This window comes from Tupaia chinensis, unplaced genomic scaffold (assembly GCF_000334495.1).
Source record: "Tupaia chinensis unplaced genomic scaffold, TupChi_1.0 Scaffold000022_1, whole genome shotgun sequence".
NCBI classification, from domain to species: Eukaryota; Metazoa; Chordata; class Mammalia; order Scandentia; family Tupaiidae; genus Tupaia; species Tupaia belangeri.
In genome coordinates, this window is record NW_006159452.1 from 1,363,375 (window position 1) to 1,384,156 (window position 20,782).

General features: G+C 36.5%; 1 pseudogene; it reads left to right on the plus strand.

Moving 5' to 3' along the window:
* The window catches only part of LOC102479206 (keratin, type II cytoskeletal 8 pseudogene), a 24,927-nt pseudogene extending 4,385 nt beyond the window's left edge, over positions 1–20,542 (plus strand).
* Positions 20,543–20,782: the final 240 nt, after the last annotated feature.

Consider the following 20,782-nt stretch of genomic DNA (forward strand, 5'->3'; position numbering starts at 1 on the left):
ATGGCACCCAGCTTTTTTTTTAAGAGATAGTTTTGCTATAGGGCATGTGTGATCATCAGTGAGACAGAGAGAGAGAGAGAGAGAGAGAGACAGAAAGCAAGAAATCATCCTTCAGAGGCAATGGCCATTCAATCCTTTCTCCCCCATTTTCCTTTGGGGATTTTGGGCCTGCAAGCTCACATGCCTGGCATGAGTTTCACGCCATCGGGTTCAGGTGTTGAACCACAGTTGGCCATGGGGGAGTCCAACAATGTAACCATTATGCCACCCAGCTTTTGAACATAAACTTCGTTGATTTCTTCCATTACCTGTCTGTCCAGTCTCTAATATATATATATATATATATATATAGCCAACTATAGGTATTGTGTTTATTGTCATAATTCCATAATATCTGAATACAAATTGAGCAATTTAATAGCTAAATTGAAAATTCTGTATTCTGACTTCCAATGTCTAAATATATAGCTATATACACTGAGTATTATTTTTCTTTCAGTAAATATATTATAAATCCATGTATTGCTCTCATATATGTACATGTTTCCAATGATTTAAGAAAGTGTATTTTCTGACAAGTTGTCATAGTAATTATGCAGTTCTTTTTTCTTCTCTTGGTTTAAATTATTCAATAAATAATTTTAAATTTTAAATGTTTACATTATTGGGTCATCAAAAAAGTCATGACACACTTCTGCGTAGAAAAACACAGAGAAATACATCATGAGTTTTCTCACAGCCTAGTTCCCTCAGTTATTATCACTGATTCTTCCCAGTGCAATCTAGAGAAACCTTAAAGTGCACTACAAATAACTTAGTATTCTCTTCATTTTCTCCTTTCTTTTCTTTTATTATTATTTTGTTTTATTTACCTTTAATTGTTGTACCTCTTTACAGTTTGCAACATGATTTTTCATAGTATGCATGTAGTGCATGTCAATCAAGTCAAAGATGTTTCTATATATGTCACCAGAAATAGAAGCTGTCCATACTTGTCATCCTTGTCTCTGTTAATTTTTTTTTTTTCTGAGCCCCTTACCCTCCCCTCTACTATCCATCTCCTCCCTACTACTACGCCTTCTATGCTTTCAGCTTCTGCCATAGAGTGCAGACACTGGGACGGAGACATACAATGTCTCTTTTTCATAGTCTGACTTGTTTCACTTAGTATTACCTCTTCTATATTCACCCACTTTGTATCAAATGAGAAGGTTTAATTTTTTTATATATACCTGACTAGTATTCCATAATGTACATGTGTCTGTTTTTTCAATACTGTTCTTGGATATTTGGGCTGATTCTGTGTCTTAACAATTGTTTTATTTTAGATAAAATATAATGATAATTAGCAAATATTTTTTAAATATTTAATTAAATATGTAGTATAAAAGAGAAGACAATGTTTTAAAGATAGATGTTCCTTATTTTCTTCAAATAATACTAGAACAAATAACATGTTTATATTATGTAAGTTTTAGTACATGTTCAAAGAATTGCTATTTAGAGGATAATGTCTCGGTGACGGCAGGTGGTGTGGTGGTTAAGGACGCTGGACTCCCACATGGCTGACCACAGTTCAAGTCCCAGACCTGGCAGCTTGCATTCTCACTCTCTCTCTCCTCGCTCACTCTGTCTCTCCCTGGTCAAATTAAAATCAATAAATAAAGTTAAATAAAATAATTATTTTAAAAAAGAAGATAATGTCTCAATAAAATAGCTATTGTATTATTCAACATTCTTTATCTCATCAGAAGCTTATGTCAATAATTTTCATAAAGTTATGTTTTTAAATATACTTTTAAAAAATATTCTACTTTATTTTCTCAAGGACATAAACAAAGAAAATGTAAATGTGTATCTCACCTTGTTAAAAAAGATTATGGAACATTTCCCAACACACAAAAAAAATTGACATAAGATTAAAATCCAAAATATAATAATAAAGATTGATCATATGATTATCTTTAATTCTGTTAGCCAAAGAGCCTTTATTGGTACTCATTTCTTTAAGGCCTCAATCTATTTTTTAATGAGTATAGTAACAGCCATATATATTAAATATTTTAATTGCTTATGAGAACAAGGATTGATTACCTCTTTATTATGGGCCTCTGGGATCAGATAAAACCAGAAATATGTGGTAAAGGGAATCTGTCCATGAAAGCTTATAATATGATTTGATTTTTAAGACACCTCAGGAATCGCAAAATGTTTATCTCTCCCTGATACAGAAAGAGACACTTCCACAAGTTTCCCATGATTCTAGATCCCATGGTCCTCTCCTATCAGTCCATTATCTTCTTATTACAATACCGTCACCACTCAGACCCAACTAATAAGAGGCCAGTCATCTTCAAGGGCCTAATTAATGTGCAGAGATCTGAATCATTAAAAGGAACTTTATCTGTGGCAACTAACAAAGAAATGTTTTTGTTATAAACAGGCATCATCATGAACTTTTGCCACCTCCTCCATCCAGGTAACAAATGTCCTCAGCAATCATCCTTGATGACTTCGAGACTTGTGAACATGGGCTAAAATAAACTGTAAGGGACTAGATCTCTTGGCTTTAATTGCCAGAGGATGTGGGCACTTGCAGAGAGAGACAGACAGACAAAGAAAGCACCCACCATGGGACATGATCACGCCATAGCACCTTCATCCCTATTTCTCCATCCTGTTGGACTTCAGGGCATGCACACACATGTGCTCAGTGTATTTTTCAAGCTGCTGCGTGGGACTCAAACTGTAGTTGGTCAAGTGGGATCCTGTTCCCTTAGCCACCAGGCTCCAGGACTAGCTCAGTATCTCCTGATCTTATTAGAACACAGATAACACAGGCATTTTTTTTTTTAATAGAAAATGAAGATACAAAGGTAGCGTGTGACTATATGTATAAACCAAATAGTTCATACTTAAATAAGGATATCTATTGGTGGATCCAGTAATACATTTGGAAAAGGATTCTACTCCCTGAGAGTTTAATGTTAAAATTATTTTAAGTAAAAAATCATGGTGTTATCAATAATGCTGGGTATTAAATTTTACCTCATAAAAATAAAACTACTCTACACGGTATTTGTCAATGTTTGGTAATAACTATTGAGATCTCATAAAATGCTCTCACAATGGACATCGATGATCTGGCCACACATGCAAAGATGTTACCTAGTCCACTGAAGATCTGGTGTTTGAAGTCTTCCTCTGTGTCATGTTGAATATTTTTTAAGAGATATTTTGCGCTTTCTGAAGAGACAGAGACAGAGAGACAGAAAGTGAGAAAACAACCCCCCCCCCACTACCAGGGAGATGGCCTTGCCACAATCCCTTCTGCTCCATTCTCCTTTGGGATTTTGGGCACCCATACACATGTGCTTGGCATGAGTTTTAAGGCTCTGGGTCCAGGACTCAAACCACAATTGACTATGTGGAAGTCCAGCAACATAACCATCATGCCATGTGCTTGGTCTCAGACTGAGTATTTTGAAATTATTAGTGACGTACAATTGTTGCATTAATATTACATCCATCTTGGGATGAGGATCATCATGAAACTGATCATGTGAGGAAATGATTGAGAGCAGGCTGAACATTCCAGCTCAGACAGGTTCACACCAAAACTCAGCAAGTCTTCATTTATTTTTTTATATCAAAAAATATATGCATCTGCAATACAGAATGATATGTACAAATCGGGGACCAGCAGGTGGCGTGGTGGTTAAGGTGCTGGACACTCCCACATGGCCAACTGTGGTTCGAATACCGAACCTGGTGGCTTGCTTTCTCACTTTCCCTCTCTTTCTCTCTGTGTATCTCTCTGGTCAAATTAAAATAAATCAATGACTAAATAAAATTAAATAAATAATTATTTTTTAAAAAAGAATGATATGTACAAATGATCACAGAAAATAGGTAATACAACAGTATACATGAGATTATAAGAGCATATTTAATACAAGGAAGAAATTAAATAGTCACATTTATTTCTTTTCCCTTTTTCCCCTATAGTGAGAGAGAGAGAAATCAGTTCCCTAGGAGTCTGCCAGACTGCAATCCTTTCTTCATGATCCACTTGCGATTTGGGGCACACATTTGTGCCTGGTGAGTTTTTCAAGCTGCTGGGTTTGGGATTTGAACCACACAGTAGGCCTTGTGAGATTCAGCTACCTTAATCCCCATGCCACCTCCTGCCCCCACATTAGTTTTTCTAACATGAATAGAAAGCAAGTTTGAACTCTTTACAAATAACTGTTGATTTTAGATTATGATTGTTAAAGGCACTATTCCCTCAACAGAAGCCTTCTGAATTCACTGCAGTTGCTGATAGTAATTGGCTGCATTCATTTTTAGACACTATAAGTATGCCATCTAAACATGCGTAACTGTTTAATATCATTAGTTATACATTATAGCATATTATTGAAAAACCTTTTATACCCCATAAAACAAATCTTATACTTGGTTGGAAATATTCCTTTAATGTGATTATGGTAAAACACATTAAAACAATATAGCTTTAAAATAAAATGACTTTTAAGAAAATCAGGAATAGCTGTATTTTACCTTGTTTATCTTTTGAATTATTCATGGAACCTTCGAATTTAGGGGTAGGAAAGGTCATTAGAGATGATCTACTTGAGCAAAGTATTTAATCCTAGATATGCTATCTCTAGGAGAAAGAACAAAATTAGCAAAAAAAATCATCGGTGCTATTGTAAAAATCAACAAATGAAATATTTGCTTAGGCCAAGGACTATTATAAAATAATATAAATATTATATAGTAAACTTATTGTATGTTGCACAGAATACTTCATATAGTTCATGGAAATAAAATTAAAATATGATTTTCTTTTGTTGAAAAATTATTTAAAAATCCATGAATAATTTTTTGTTTTTATATTTTGCCATAGGGTGTGTGCAGCTACCAGAGGGACACAGAGAAACAGAGAAAAAAAGGTAGAAATGATCTTCCACCCCATGGAGGATGGCTACACCAAAATCTCCATTTTTCCATTCTCTTCTTGGGGTTTTGGCACACACGCACACATGCCCAGCATGATTTTTAAGCCACTAGGACTGGGACTGGAACTTCTGTAAGTATGTGGGAATTCAACACCTTAACTACCACACCACCTGCTGGACCCCACACATAGTTTTGTTTTGTTTTATAATAAGAATTCTCTATGAACATTTTATAGATGTTTGCTTTTATACTATATAACATGCATAAAATATTTAGTATGCATTAATCTATATGTTATAACATATGCCACTATACATACACTATACATTACTATGGTAGTAAAATAGCAACAAAGTTACAATCTCATTAAGTTCATTGTCCAAAGGGTAAGTATAAAACCTCAGGCTCTTGACTTGATGTAAGACCCAAATCAGAAATTCCTTTTGTTTTCTTTCTTCTCAAAATTTAATGTTTAATAGACTAAGATTTTCATGACCAACACCTCAAGAGACCTATAAGCACATCTCAATAAAATAAAAAATGATTGTAACTTGGAAATATTTTTATTTATTTATTTTTCCTAACCTGTGACTCTGAACTCTCATGCTTCAGGTCCAACTGAGAGACGGATAGACCGTCCTGCTTACTCTTTCACTGTCATTTTTGGATTTCCTTACAGCAAGCAACAACCTGGAAATTCACCTTAGAAATTCTCCTCATGGGACCAGCAGGTTGCATTGTGGTTAAGGTGCCAGACTCCCACATAGCCAAGGGCAGTTGGAGCTCCGGACCTGGTGGCTTACTTTCTCAATTTCCCTCTCTCTCTCTCTCACTGGTGATTTCAGGTGCCCTATAGCAAAATAAAAAATAATTATAATAAATAAAACTAAATAAATTATTCTTAAAAAATAGAAGAAAGAAAGTAAACCTACTCACTGCTCTCTGTTGATTCACCTGGTCCTTTCCTCTTTCCATTTGCCTCTATTTGGAGACCATTCATCTTCCTATAGTCCCTGTGGGTACATGAACGGGAACATTTGGAGTCCTTGCATACGTGGCAAAACTTTTCTTTCATCTCCACACTTTCTAAACAACTTTGCTGGGCATAGAATTTGTAATTCAAACTAAGTTTCCCTCAGAAATTTGAATTGTGTACCCTGTTTTATTTTTTATTTTTCACTGTTCTTTTTTTTATTTTTAATTTTTTTGAGGTTTTTGCTATAGGGCCTGTGCGCTCACCAGACAGACAGAGAAAGATAGAGAGACAGAAAGTGAGAAATCCCTCCCCCAGGGGGGATGGCCATGCCACAATCCCTTCTCCTCCATTCTCCTCTCGGGATCTTGGGCACGCATGCACACGCACCTGGCGTGAGTTTTAAGCCACCGGGTCCGGGATGTGAACCGTGGTCGACTACGTGGGAGTCCAGCGACATAGCCATTACACCAACTGCTGGTCCCTTCACTGTTGTTCTTGGAAAACCCAAAGCATATTCTGACTCTGGATTCTATGTAAAGGACCTTCCGTGTCTTTTTGGAATCTTTTAGAACTCTCTATTAATAGGTGTCTAAATGTTCACAGTAATTTATTTTAGTGTGTAACTTTTCATTCATTTTATTAATATATGGATTCTTAAAACTAGAAACTTATGTACTCACAAACTTGGAGATGTTCTTGTGTAATTTCTTCAATTATTTTCTTCAGTCAATTTTTCTTTTCTCTCTTTCTGGAACTCCTACTAATCCAATTAATGTGGGATATTGGGGTGATCAGGCCCACAACCTAATGTAGGCACAGCAGTGAACCTGATTCTTTGTCTCATGCTCATGGAGCATTAGAACACAAATCAAGGAAGGGGCTAGCAAAGTGAGGTTTATTGAAGAAGAAAGCTCCTGAGCAGGGAGAGATCCTGAAAGAGGGTTGCCAACTTGAGACTCTTGTGCAGGAGTCTTTTCCAGCAGAATGAGAAGAGGCCTGGCTCGCTGAAACAGAAGTGAGTTTCAGAAAATAGTTACATGGTGATCTGGGTGATTTATTACTCCATTTTTTGTGGGGCCAGAAGACCAAATAGAACTGCACTTTTTCTTAGAATGTAGCTATAAAACAGAACCAGTTGCCTTAAGCTATAGTTGTTATGAACCCTAATGTAGCCAGCTCTTTGTTAAAATGTAGCTATTGTGACTCTATCTTGGGTGAGGCTTACTATGTCTCTATCTTAGGCCTTTAACCTTTCTGTATGTTTAACAATCCTATTTTCCATTTTAATATATGATATGCTGTAATTTGATCATATAAGGTTGCCATATTTCCTTCTTATGGTTGTTGACCTTGTGTTTTTGTCCTACATTTTGTAAGATCTCCTAGTACTATCCTTAGGTGTAGTGGTTAAGGCAGCTGGACTCCTGGTGCCTGGCTGTGCAGTTAGAGTACTAGACCTGGCAGCTTGAGAAAAAGTGGGGGAAATATAAAAGATTGGGTCATGACCATTTTCCATGAGGAGTGCTTTCCCATTTTCCCTTTCTTTGTTTTTCTCTGTTTCTCTCAGGTGAGAGCACAAGTCCTTCTGGCAAAATTCAAAGGAATAAAAAAGATCTTGACTTTTATCTTATAATTTTATATAAATTTCCTTAAGTCATATTATTAATTATGACTTCAGAAAGTATAAGAATTGCTGTTTGTTTTTAAAAATGTCTCTGCATAGAACTCTAACCTTATTTGATAAATGCTGTCTTTAAACTCCTAAGAATATTAATTACAGCTCATTTGTGAGGGACTAGCAGGTAGTATAGTGGTTACAAGCTGGACTCCCACATTGCCAACGATGGTTTGAGTCCCTGACTTGGTGACTTGAAAGTGATGCAGAGCACCGTGTGTGTGCATGCTCAAAATCTCAGGAGATGGAGGAGCAGAGATTGCAACCTGGCTATCCTCCCTAGGATTGATATCTCACTTTCTCTCTCACTATCTCTCTGTCTCTCTCCAGCAAGTATATTCACTCATAGCAAGAACATTTTTAAAAAGGTATTAATTACAGCTTTTTAAAAATTCTTTGCTCATTGTCCTTATCTCCTTTGAATTTTTTTTACGTCTTTGCTTTTGTGATAGATAATTTTCTTCATTTCTAGTGATTCTTGCCTATTTCTTCATATAGTTTTAATCAAACTCTTACTAAAAAATTGTAATACATTATGTAGTTAAAACAGAAGTAATGAGTGGAATATCTGATAAAGCAATAATTAGCTGATGCCTCACTTTGACTGAGTATAGTCAAATTAGTTAACATAGGGACCTGGGAAGTTAAATCTTTGGGGTCGGAATGTGGGACCAAGCAGAGCAGGAAATAGCAGAAACTTATTTTAAAGAAACTGAATTTGAATGTTTTTTATTTCAGGAGATTTTATTGTCTAATTTGGTCTGAACCAAGCATTTAATTGATGTCTTAGGCCCCAAATAAAATGACCAAAAAATCTAAACCCTACCCCATCCTCAATAATACACATCTGTAGAGGGAAATCTTCAACCTTCTTCCTGGGAATTCTATAAGCTTGGCTTAAAGGCAAGCATGCGTAAGTGGGTAGGGATGTTAGCATTCATCAGCAGATGCTGACTCAGTTACTCAAATTTCCATCTTTTGCCAAGAGCCTCACATGCCTGCCCTTGTGTCTGGTTTCTGGACCTTTTCTGGAGCTCATCTGCGATGAGTGAACTTGTCTTCAGCAAGTGCAGTGAAGGCAGACCATCTGACTGAGTCATCTAGTGGGAAAGAGAGGATTTAACCCCTTTATGCCGTGATTTTTCAAACACTCCTGTTTTTTATACCTAATTCTGCCTTAATATTCTGACGTAATTTCAATTAGTGAACTTTTCTAAGAGTCTAAGAAACAAACATATAGTTCTTATTTAAATCTCTCTGTATGAATCTCTTTTCATTAACACAATTTCCACCTGTTTATTGTTTCTATTTACAAAATTGTATTTAGTGCTCTCATTTGGCCTTGGGTTCTCTAGATTCTTGTATGTTTATAATATGACCAGACTGCAAGAGGAACCAAAGTAACTCTGCATTCAACCCAAATTCAACCCAAAACCAAAGCTTCCAACCCCTAGTCTGATCTTTGACTTGCTTTTGTTGTTGTTGCTGTTTCTTGGCATAGTTTATTTATTTATTTATTTATTTATTTATTTATTTATTTAATTGCAGAAGCTGATCATAGTTGTTGCTGAGATTTGGCAGAGACCAGAGGCTAGACCTTGAGAACTGCAAATCAAGAGGCAGATGTGCTCAGGGAAGCCCTGAACTTCTGCCTTGATGGTCATGTCCAGCCAACTCAGCCGCAGGATCACTCAGGGCATGTTGATGCTGTGCTGGTCGAAACAGCACACAGCCACCTCTTCTGGCTTCCGGCTTCCTTTAGAAGTCTTCCTTGTCGGACTAGAATTGGAAGATGGTTTTCCCATACTGGTCCTCCATCTTCACTTAGATGCTAACTCACTGAATAAAACTGCTTTATTTTCTACTAACACTTTCTCTCAAGTATTGGCTTAAGAACAGCCTTAGCTGGGCTTGATGCTTGATTGATTCCAATTTCAATACCTGTTTCTTTCTTTGCTTTTATTTTAGTGAGAATTCAAGACAGAACAGAGATAGGTGTGAATATTCAATATCTGTGTGTTTGTTCTCTAATCATCTTAACAACAGATAATAATAGTGCATCGATGACAAATTTAATAAGTGAAACCCTAGCAGCAGCACTGATTTTAAAAAGGAAAGCCTTAACAAGCATCTTACTATTGTAAAAACTGTTACTTATGTTTACATTGTTCAAATTTTCCACACAACTTTCATTTTAATTTTCATCTTCTAATCATATTTGCAGGTCAAAATTGTATAAGTTTTTTCCAGAAACTGACATATTAACCTGTGTAGAAACCTTTTTATTTTAAAATACACCATTATTTCACAGACACTATGGAATTAAGAATCCTATACAGATCACATTTTTGTGTTAACTCCTTTTATGTGTCTACTAGGAAGAATAGCATATTCTGTGAGTGACAAAGATTACATCCTATCAGTCTATATTTTAGTGATTGTCCTCTGATCAGATGCTCCAAGTAGCCTAGTATCAAAGCACGAGTTCTCATAGCAGAGTTGGTTTTGTTTCTGCAGTAATTCATGCTTCGGTGCTTAAGCTAAATCCAGTCAAATAATTCACACATGCATTTTCTTTTCTTCCTCTTAATTTCATGCTAGAAACTGCATGCATGCACATAGAAAGAATATCTTCAGAAGGGCTTGATCATGCCACAATCACCTTCCTTTCAGTTCTCCATCCTATCGAGATCTAGGGCACATATCAAGTTGGTATAGAAGCTACTGGGCCAGAATCAAAGCCCTGGCCAGCCAGGGGTATCCAGTTTCCTCTGCACAGCATGTAATACTGTGCTGTGGAAGTGGCTCAGCGCAGGCACTTCTTTTTTGTGTTGTCTTCCCTCTGGCAAGAGGGCACATGTACTCACCAGAGAGAGAGACAGGAGGCAAGGAAGAGACAGTGAGAAAATATTCCCTCCCCACCCCCCATGGGGAATGGCTGTGTTGTAATCTTTTTTCTCCACTTCCTTTGGGATTTGGGGGGAACACATGGACATGGCCCCGGTGTGTTTCTCAGGCTGCTGGGTCTGGGACTTGAACTTCATAGTCAGCCATGTGAGATCCAACCTCCTTAAGCTAGAGAGGGAGCTAGTACCGTCTTTGCTTTTGTTATTACTAAGAATTATGTATTACTAGTGACACAGGTGTAAGCAGTAATATAACTTTTTCCCTCCATTAACTTCGAAGATAGAAGAGTATTTTCTGGATTACACATTTGATTAATTTATAAAACTAAATATAAAGATTAGGCATTTTAAGGTAAATCAGTTTGAAAATATCCCTTCAATATCTGCAAAAATAAATAAATAAATAAATAAATAAATAATGCCTTGACTTCCAAAACTCAAATATGCATAAATGTTCACTTTCACATTTTCCATCACCTCACACAGAAGTATTGGAAGTAGTTTATAGAAGTAGAAGCAGTACTAGCTAGAACGGGCTTTTAAAAATTGTCACACCAACGTCTGATATAGTTTGTGATGAGTGAATTTGATCTTACTTTGAGTGACAAGTTAACACCCTTGTCCAGGCACCTGTCTAGATTTAGAGAATCAAATTCTTTTATATCAATCTTTTAGCTTATAATACAAAGAACTTAGTTATGTCAATATGTGAACAAAAGTCTTAAACAAGCCTGACTTAAGTCAATATTTAATGGAAACAGTCAGACTATCTGCTCTTTCATAAACTACTTGGGAACTTTGTTTCTGAGCATGATGGAACTCACTGGAAGAAGGTATTGGGAGGATGGCTCTTCATTCAGAAGGATAAAGTCAACTTCTAGAGCTACAATATACTGTATGTCTTGTGAAAATAAGGTAAAAGAAAACAGAACTTTTTGCATATTTTGAAAATTATGAATGTAAGTTCATGTACATAAAACAATTTGAACATTTCACAGATTCCAAATTTTCACATTTATCTAATTTTGTAATTGTAGATATTATTACTTTTTCCTCTTTTCTATATTGTATATGGAGTACCTACAGACTTAAATGATTTTTAGGAAGTCAAAGACTCCCTTACAGACGCATGCAAACAAAGTAGGATTTATTCATCATGGATAGCATTTATTGGGGGGCAGGTCTCTGTATTTTATCAGCTTCTCACTGTAACACCTACTGAAAATGCTTAAAAAGTGAACTGAAAGGAAGGTAAGACTATTGCAGGTACCAAGTAAAACAATATATTCTGTTGGGATTGTTATTTTTCAGCTTGCATTAGGGCCTGGATTTATTGGCTAACATATTAGTAGATAATTCTGCATTGGTAAATATTTCACTATTTAGGTGTTGAAAATGTATATTGTTAAATGCAGAGAAAATAATCATAAATACCATTTTAATTCAGAACCTTTCTTACAAGTAGTTTCAGTTTTATATTAATATAGTAATTGCATGATAGTAACAGTAAGATAGTATAGTAAAATAATAACCTTACCTTTGTTTTTCTCTACATTAACATGCATCTTGTGATTTTAATACACAATATACAGATAATATAAAAAAGCATGCCAAGTTTAAATGCAGCTTCACACAGAAGGTGTCTTAACTTTTATTTAATGATATTTATTTATGCAATCAATAGTATGTACGAAGAGAATATGTATAATTTTTAACTTCCTCAACTAGGGATTATAAGTATAGATATTTTTGTAGCGGCTTTGTATTTTCTATTATTTAATGAAACATGTGCTGTCAGAAAAACTATAGTAGTAGTAACAAAACTCATACAAAGAGAAACTTACATAAATATTACTAATGATACTCAAATTAAGAAATTGATTCTTTAGCCATTATTGCAACATAAGAATAACTGTGGCAAGATCAGCAGATGGTTGTAATGGTTATGTTGCTGAACTCTCACATGGCCAGCTGCAGTTACAGTCACAGACCTGGACGCTTGAAACTCACACCAGGGACCTGTACATGCATGCCCAAAATCCCAAGAAGAGAATGGATTGTGACATGGCCATCTCCCAGGACAGTGATTTCTCAATTTCTATCTATCTCTCTGGTGAATGTACACACTCTGTTTGCACACACCCTATAGCAAAAATCTAACAACAACAACAAAAAACAAAACAAAACAAAACAAAAAACAAAAAAAAACAAACCCACAATAACTGTGGGAAGATAAAAACAGAACCAAACCAGAACCACCACAGGTTTTGTCTCATACTGTTTTCCTTGCAGGTCTCTGTATTGTTTGTAGATAGAACTTAAGCAATTTATCTCAAAATGATGGTACAGGACTGAGACAACAGGATATCTATTTTACATACATTTTTGGTCTCTGCTAAATCTATAATGAAGTATTTAATAATGGAGAAAGTCAACTGATCAATAAAAGAAAAAGAAAACATGCTTATTGTTTTATGTCAAGGGCAAATTACCCTAGAGAGATCTTTCTCATTTCTTTTGAAATCAGGACATTTACTCTGGTAACATACGCCGAAGAGTATAAAACAGAACAAACAGTTCAAGAATATCTGATGTAACTCCTCAGATCTGGGGTTGGTTTTCCACAGAAGAAAGTAGGTTTATCAGAGTCTTAAAAAGAAGGGAGTGCATTACGTTTCAAGTCAGATCACACCAGTAACTGGGAGATATTGCACGTTATCTGCTTTTGAAATCTCAGTTTCTCACTTTTAAATGGAAATAAATGTAAATCTTTTGCTCATACAGAATTTTCATAAAGATCAAAGGAAAATGTGTATGAAAGTACTTCAAATTATGGATTTAATAAATAGTCAATAAACCTTACAAGTTACAATTGTGTAATTATTTTATTTATACATTTTTCAAATATCCTCCCATAATTGTATCCCTAGGAATATGTAGTACATATTATTATTCCATATCACAGATGAAGAAACAAATTAGAAACAAATTAAAGGAGACAACTGGTGAAAGATAACACATGAAATTGATAGACCAGGATTAAAATTGATTTATATGTCAACAATGTCATCATGTTCTAGCAAAAATTTTATTATAGCCTAGCTCAGTAAGGTTATGAAGAAAAAAAGATTATATACACATATACGACTGGGGAAATAATGTTTACTGATTTGTAAGAAATTATTTATTTACATACATATATTATAAAAATCCAATGCCTCTAAATTTCTATGAGTCCTTGATTATTTAAGATTCATTTTCAGAAAAGAAATGAAAAATTAGAATATTTAAATGACTATCCAGAGTCACACAGGTACTTACATTGTAGAACAGCATACAAATTCAAGTTCTGAACTAGAAAATAATCACCACTTTTGTCTGCATGATATGCAATATCATAGAAAAATATTTCAGTCAATGGAATTATGGAAGGTGGTGCTTTTGTGTGTGTGTGTGTGTCTGTGTGTGTCTGTGTGTATCTGTGTGTGTTTGCCTTATTTTTCAGCCCCTGGCAAGTCTTTCAGTAGCCTAGGGCTTCATATTCCTGGTACTTTTCTCACTTCCCAAGATGTTTTTGTTTGTCTTGAGATAATATGAAGTCATCAAATAAAAAGTATTATGTAAATTATAAATTATATAAGTGCATTTTGTGACATGTAAATACTGATATCAAAAATATTGTTCATAAAATAATACTGGGAAAAGTTAACCTGCCTTTAATATCCTTTTCTTTTTCAAAATTAATTTTATTATTATTATTATTTTAAGATTGCTATAGGGCACCTGTGAGAGAGAGAGTGAAAGAGAGAAGCAAGCCACTAGGTCCTCCGGGACTCCAACTGCGGTAGACCATGTGGGAGTCCAATACCTCAACCACCACTCTACCTGCTGGCCCCAACCTGCTTTATTATCTGCTCTAAATTTATTATACTTTTGTATGTCAATTGCAAATTTTATATAACTTTGTGAGAAATTATTAGTGGCACAAACGTAGGATCATTTTTGTTCTACACTTAAGTTTAGATTTTCTTTATAAAACGAACGTTCTGCACAGTAGTTTTTTGAAAAGGGAAAATTTCATATAACTAGTGTATTTTTTTCAAATCTTAATTTAACTTTTATGACAGAATCCATTCAGACCTTAATAGCATCATGAACTACTGTTCTAATTATCAGCAACTAAATAAAATGCAATTCAATTAGAAGTAATTAAATTAAATATACTTATTATTGCTTTGAATAGAAAACATATGTGCTTATTTTCAAGGAGAAAGGTAAATAAAATATTTTATAAAATGTTTTGACAAGTTCTGCATAAAAGCACTAATTTAAATAACTTTTCTTTAATGATAAATTTCTAATTGATCCTTACAAAGTTCTATCCAGCTGTTATAAAGACTCCATTGAAGGCTATTAAACAGTAGGTAAGTTAATAAATCCTGGTCTTTAAGCACCTGGCATTTAAATTACAAAATAAAATGGTATGCTATGGTTAGTTAATCAAAATTAATTGATGTTTCTGAAGAAATCATATCTATCTGTAGCATTTTCTGATAAATGTAAATCTGAAAGTAACTAAAGACAATAAATTTTAAACTTTAGCAGCAATTTTAGGGATTCCTCTATTTTCCTTCAGCTCTAAGAGGACCAAGATCCTGATGTTAAATTTAATAGCAGTTGGATTTGATAATATTGTGTATTTTGGAACATATTTACATTTTTATTCATTTGGAAATTTTATTTTATTCATTTAGAAAATCCAGTATGAAACCAGAAAGTGTTTTCTGTTTGCCACTTTAACACCCTAAACAATTTTTTTTTTTTTTTTGCTATAGGACGCGTGTGCTCACCAGAAAGACGGAGAGAGATAGAGAGACAGAAAGTGAGAGATCATCCCCAGGGCGGGTGGTCTTGCCACAATCCCTTCTCCTCCATTCTCCTGTTGGGATCTTGGGCACACATGCGTACATGCCTGGTGTGAGTTTAAGCCACTGGGTCTGGGACTCGAACTGCAGTCGACTACATGGGAGTCCAGCGACATAGACACTATGCTAACTGCTGGTCCCCCACCCTAAACAATTTCAGCATTTATTTTACATTAGCACCTCCAAATGAAAACACATGCAGAAGGGTACCAGCACATACACACAGACACACACAAGTAATTTAGCATTAGCTTAATACTCAGTAGATGTTGATAACTTTCCTTCCAGACTGCACATTTATTACATAATTTTTCCTCTCCTAATCTATGTCATTTAATTATTTCTTAAAATCACCAATTGTCTTTCTGAATTAGAATAAATGGTATCAAAATGGAGCCATTTGATTTTAAGTTTTCACAATAATCTCTCTGTTGATGATAAGAAATACAGATAGCATATTTGCACCTATCTAGAAACATTTTTTATTATTTTATTTTTTATATTCAATCACTATACATCACTATAGCTTGTAAAATGAAATTACCCAATATAGAAACACTCTGGAGAAGCATCACGTTTAACTCTTAAAACAACCCTTTGCAGAAGTTCACTATTGCCCTTGTTTTATAGGACACACAGACATAAGCAGTTGTTTTGCTTGACTCCAAAACCTCTAAGTGTTTGAGCTAGGTGCAAACCCAGCACTCCTATCTTCTTCATTGTGATTCTGCTTCTCTAGCAGAAGTATCTCGGCTTCTGAGGTGGGCACGGAAATACTGGGAAAAACAATAGTTCAAAAGAGAAAATAAGCATGTCAATATTATTTCTTTCAATACGAGAACCATTTTGATTCCTTGTATACATTTAACAATTTTATGAAGTAATTTAGGAACTATACATAATTAACTTTTAAATAACACAGTGGATATAAATGAGATTCCATGGAGTGTTACTCTTCTTTGGGAAGAAATCTACAAAAGTATGTCTCAGGGGTATATTCTGATCTTAAAAGATAGTGTAAAGCTATATAGTTTCCATAGCAAAGTGGTCTATCTATAGGCATTTTCTAGGAAAATGATGATTTTAAGGTGGCACATTGAAATCTTTGGGTAGGCCACCAGCACATTTAAATGTAACAAACATCTACCTTTAATTCTACAAATATAAACTTCATTTATATTTTCACACCAAAAGAGCCCTTTGAGAGAAATAAAAGTATTAAACTGTGCAAAAGAACATTTCCCATAAAAATGCTACTCACTCAGCAGAAGGATCTCAGTGTTCAGATGAAATCTTTCCTCCAAAATTACATTAAACCCTCTCCCACAGTTATTATGTTGGGATAGAGGCAAAGTTTTCTCCCAATATCTATTTGATCTTACAAACTGATTCCAAAGCTACTAAGCCATGACTATAACAGAAGGAACAGGCTAATCCCTTTATTGCTTTTTAAAAAAAATAAAATAAAATAAAAATACTTGGCCAAAAAAAATTAGAAAAAATGGAGCAAGTCCTTATTTCCAGAATTTTACAACTGCTTTTGCTCTGAAGATACAACCGGCACAGTCAGCAAAGACAGTGATAAGTCACAGAACAGACTCGAGTTCTCAGCTCAAAATAGTTTTTTATTTTTTTGTATTAGAGCAGCAGTTCTTTTCCTAATGTTTACTAGAAAAAGAGATTTAAAAAAGAATAAGTGAATGCAGATAACCAAAGCCAGATTTCAAAGTGAAAATAGTACCTGTATCTTATTAATTACTAAAATATAGCTATTTAAATATAAATACAACTATAAAACACACTCATATCCCAAACCAAGAGCCTTTAACAAAATACCAAAGACAATTGACTATAAAATCAACTCGATTATCTGTAAGTCAACTCACTAATATTGTTCTGTTTGGTTATTATTATGATTTTTAATCAAAAGCTTATAGAAAGCAAAAGGGAGCACCGCCATTTTGCAATCTCTTCTTTCATTCTCCTTCCAGGATTTTGGTCACACACACACACGTGCCCAGTATGATTTTCAAACCACCATGTCCAGGACTCAAACTGTAATTAGTCATGTGGGAATCCAGCCATGTAACTGCTATGCCATCTGCTGGTTCTGATGTGTCAGAAATACTGATGTTCTCATAAATAGATTAATGAATTAACAAGGGCTCTGCCCTCATAAATTGATTAATGGTGCATTACAGAAATGGATACATTACTGCAGGAATAGCTTTGTTACAAAAGTGATCTCTCTGTGTCATTCACTTGCTTCTACCTTCTCCTCTTCCGTCGTGGGAGAGCCTTTGTTAGGTATAGTGAGCCAAGTAAGTTTCTGTTCTTTATAACTTACACAGTAACGGGTATTCAGTTACAGCAATAGGAAACAAACTGAATTAACTGGTTTGGTTAGCTTTCTATTTTTTTTCTTTAACTAACACGTAAGACTTAAATGTGTGTGTGTGTGTGTGTGTGTATACACATATGCTGATCCCTCCTTTTTCAACATGTTCTTTTTCAGTTTAATATTTTTATTTCTAGTCGGTGCCTTATGTCTGTTGTACAGTTTTTGAAGAAGACAGAATAATGCAATGAATATTATGATAATGCAATGAAAGGGAACTAGGATACAGAAAGAGAAATACTTAATAGAATGAGAACCAGCATCCGTGTCAGAATTGGGTTTAAATTTGAACTGTTATATTAATGTATGACTATGGTATGATTAAAAATCTCTCTGATTCTCAAATTTTTCATTGTGTAAAATACGAATAATAGTACCTATGTTGAAAAATATTTATAGAAATTTGAAATTCTATTTATAGTGCATCAGAATATCATAAGTGTTTAAAACTTGCACTCTGCAGGGTCAGCAAATGACATAATACTTTTGTTGCTGGACTCCCATGTGGTCGACCATGGTTTGAATTCTGGACAGGTGGCTTAAACTCATACCAGGTGTGTGTGCATTCATGCCCACGATCCTGAGAGGCGAATGGAGAAGAGATTGCAGTATGACCATCGCCCCTTGGGGGGGGGGGATGATTTCTTGTTTTCTGTCTCTCTGTTTATGTCTTTGCAGCGAGCACACATGCCCTAAAGAAAAAAAAATGCTTCTTAAAGGAAAAGAAGAAGAAGAAGAAGAAGAAGAAGAAGAAGAAGGAGAAGAAGAAGAAGAAGAAGAAGAAGAAGAAGAAGAAGAAGAAGAAGAAGAAGAAGAAGAAGAAGAAGAAGAAGAAGAGGAAGAAAAAACCCTAGCACTCTGCAATGTGTTAGCCAGTAGTCAATCAATAAAATTTGGTGACTGCAGGGCTGGCAGGTGGTGCAGTGTTTAAGGATGCTAGTCTCCCACATAACTGACTGCTGTTCAAGTCCTGGACCTAACAGCTTGCTTTCTCACTCTCTCTCTCTCTCTCTCTGTGTCCCTTTCTGGTTAAATTAAAATAAAAATAATAAATAAATAAAGCTAAATTTAAAAAAAATGGTGAGTGCAACTGATTTACTACATTTCATCTCTTTCTTATTTTTTTGTAAATAATTGCCAAAAGACTTGTGCACTTACCAGAAAGAAAGGGAGACAGAGAAAGGGAAAAACATCCCCCAGTGGAATACAGTCATGCTGTATCCCTTCTACTCCATTTCTCTATCCCAGCAGTATTGGGGCATGCATGCATATGTGCCCAGCATGTTTTTACAACTACTATGACCATTACTGGAACTGTGGTCAGTCACACAGGACCTAGCTCCATCAACCACTAGGCCAGGGACCCAGCCTAGGTACTGAATTTCTACTTTTATTTAAGCAGGTCTTGGTCTGGGCTACGATGGTGCTGGTGATATCACAGGAATCATGGTGAACCAGAGCCTGCTGAATCTCCTTAAGCTGGAGGTAGATCCCAACATCCAGGCCCTGCACACCCAGGAGAAGGAGCAGATCAAGACCCTCAACAAGTTCGCCTCCTTCATTGACAAGGTGCAGTTCCTAAAGCAGCAGAACAAGATGCTGGAGACCAAGTAGAGCCTCCTGCAGTAGCGGAAGACAGCTGGGAGCAACATGGACAAGATGTTCGAGAACTACATCAACAACCTGTGCTTTCAGCTGGACACCCTGGGCCAAGAGAGGCTGAAGCTGGAGGTGGAGCTTGGCAACAGGCTGGGGCTGGCGGAGGACTTCAAGAATAAATGTAAGTATGAGATCAACAAGTACAGAGATGGAGAATGAATTTGTCCTCATCAGGAAGGATGTGGATGAAGCTTACATGAACAAGGTAGAGCTGGAATCTCGCCTGGAAGGGCTGACCATTGAGATCGACTTCCTCAGGCATCTGTATGAAGAGGAGATCCGCGAGCTGCAGTCCCAGATCTCTGACACGTCGGTGGTCCTGCCCATGGACAACAGCCCATCCCTGGATGTGGATGGCATCATTGCTGAGGTCCGCACCCACTATGAGGAAATTGCCAACCACAGCTGGGCTGAGGCTGAGAACATGTGCCCAATCAAGTATGAGGAGCTGCAGTTGCAGGCCGGGAAGCACTGGGATGACCTGTGGCGCACGAAGACCGAGATCTCTGAGATGAACCAGAACATCAGCCGGCTCCAGGCTGAGATTGAGGGCCTTAAGGGCCAGAGAGCTTCCCTGGAGCCCGCCATTGCTGATGCTGAGCAGTGCGGAGAGCTGGCCATTAACGATGCCAACGCCAAGGTGGCCCAGCTGGAGGCGCCCTGCAGGAGGCCCAGTAGGACATGGTGCGGCTGCTTCACGAGTACCAGGAGCTGAAGAACGTCAAGCTGGGTCTGGACATCGAGATCACCACCTACTGCAAGGTGCTGGAGGGTGAGGAGAGCTGGCTGGAGTCTAGGATGCAGAACATGAGTATCCATACAAAGACCACCAATGGCTACTCAGGTGGGCTGACCTACGGAGGCCTCACAAGCCCCAGCCTCAATTATGGCCTGAGCGCCTTTCAGTCCAGCTTCAACTCTGGTGGAGGCTCCAAGCCCTTAAGCCGCACCAGCTCCACCAAGGTCATGGTCGTGAAGAAGATTGAGACACGTGAGGGGAAGCTGGTGTCGGAGTCCTCTGATGTCCTGCCCAAGTGAATGGCCACTGCAGCCCCTCCTCACCTACCCTCCTCTGCTGGCTACTCCCGGTGGGGGAAGGAGGTGTGCAGGGGAGGGTAGGCGCCGCCCCTGAGGCTCAACAGCCTACCCTGGGAAGGGGTTTATTGTCTGGGTACCCCCTCTTGCCCATGCCTCCAACCGAAACCAATTTAATTGTATTTTCCAATAAAGCCTCAGCTGACCCTGCCAAAAATAAATAAATAAATAAGTGAATAAATA